General features: G+C 39.6%; 1 protein-coding gene across 1 annotated transcript in view; it reads right to left on the minus strand.

Moving 5' to 3' along the window:
- The window catches only part of STXBP5L (syntaxin binding protein 5 like), a 194,334-nt gene that overhangs the window by 106,352 nt on the left and 86,017 nt on the right, over nt 1-1,965 (minus strand). The window lies entirely within an intron of this gene.

A 1,965-nucleotide genomic window follows, 5' to 3' on the forward strand; every position in this document is an offset into this window, starting at 1 on the left:
CCAAACTCCCCATCAGGCTCCCCAGTCCAGGGTTCCACAACCAGGAAGAGAAGTTCCCCATAACTTCTGGCTCTGAACACCAGCAGAGATTGTGGCTAAGTGAGTTAGTGACTCCAGTGAATGCCCTGGAGTCACAGGCATTATTCTTAAAGGACCCAAACACAAACTTATTGCTGATGGATTCAATTGCTCTGAGCTCCAACAGTGCATTGGCAACTCGAAGGATGCCAGGAACATACAGGGAGGAATTGAATTGTCTGGCTTCAGGGAACGAGCTAGGGGGGAAACTTCTTTCCAGACAAAAGTACTGGCGGAAGCCATTGCTTCTTTGCTAAGTTCTTCTCATGTGGGTGCAGGTGGGCATCATATATGAATCTCCATCAATCTGGCTAACACTGCCCCCACCCTATTGATTCCCTTGGACTCACAGCACCCAACTTCTGCACCCACCCAAATCACTGCTGTGTATTGGAGAATCTTTTGATGACTACAGTGATGATGTATGTGGAACTGTTATTAATGTTAGAGCTAACAGTGATAAGACAGCAATATGGACTACTAAATGTGAAAACAGAGAAATTGTTATACATATAGGGAGGATATACAAGAAAGATGTGATTGGTTATCAGTCCCATGCAGACACAGCTACTAAGAGCGGCTCCACCACTAAAAATGGGTTTGTTGTTTAAGAAGATACCTTTTGAGTATTCTCATAAGAGACTACATCAAGCTATTGAGATTTGGGAGCTGAACCAAAACCTCTTCAAAAGCAGAAGGGACTGCATTTAAATTTGATTTCCATGTAAATGTTGCTAAGATATAAGAGAAGTCTCATTTGCCTTTGTCATACTCCATGTGGAGACAAAGCCCCGTCTTCACTCTGAGGCCCAAAGTCTGGCAGGAGACAGTCTTTAAAATAATAAGAAATGTAAAATTTCATCTTTGTCAAAAGCTATGAAGAAGATAAACATGGGAAGATAAAAGTCCTTAATAGGACACTTGACCAAATTATCTAGATAAAAAAGATTTTTTACTGAGAAAATGATATCTGATTTGAGACTTATAAATAAGACATTAATAATGAGAAGAAGAAAGAGATTATTCCATGAAGAGGAGTGAGAAATATACACAAGTTCTGCAAATATAGGAAGTTAAATGAAGCCCTTGCTGTTTTGGCTCAGTGGATAGAATATAGGCCTGCAGACTGAAGGCTCCCGGGTTTGATTCTGGTCAAGGACACATACCTTGGCTGCAGGCTCCATCCTCGATCCCTAGCCCTAATCTGGGTGCATGCAGGAGGCAACCAGTTGATGTGTATCTCATACTGTTATTAATGTTAGAGCTAACAGTGATAAGACAGCAATATGGACTACTAAATGTGAAAACAGAGAAATTGTTATACATATAGGGAGGATATACAAGAAAGATGTGATTGGTTATCAGTCCCATGCAGACACAGCTATTTTCTCTCTCTCTGTCTCTCTAGTGTCTCTCCTTTCCTTTCACTCTCTCTTTAAAAAAAAAATCAATGGAAAAATATCCTCAGTAAGGATTAACAAAACAAAACAAAAAAGCAGTAGCAGCAGCAGCTAAATGAAGATTTGTGGGTCCAGAGCATAAAATGAGGGAAAATCAGATTTATACCTATCATCATTTATAATGAGTATGTGTAGCAAGGAAGACGGAGTCCATCAATTTCAAATCTATGTTTTATTGTCCATGTAAAGGAGTGGACAGCACCACTCTTACAGCAATATTTTCTATTTGTTCCCATTGCCTACAACATAACGAGAATTTATTTTAAAAAGTAAAAGAGGGCCTCCATCTTATCTGTCTCCAATATCCTATCCTGCTCTTTTGTATTGACTGATGAAGTAGTCCAATAATACGTTTATCATGTGCCATTTTCCTTTAGCAGATGGCCACATAGTACACCGTACATTTTTACCATAACAGCTGCTTTTG

This window comes from Myotis davidii, unplaced genomic scaffold, assembly GCF_000327345.1.
Source record: "Myotis davidii unplaced genomic scaffold, ASM32734v1 scaffold292, whole genome shotgun sequence".
Classification (NCBI taxonomy): Eukaryota; Metazoa; Chordata; class Mammalia; order Chiroptera; family Vespertilionidae; genus Myotis; species Myotis davidii.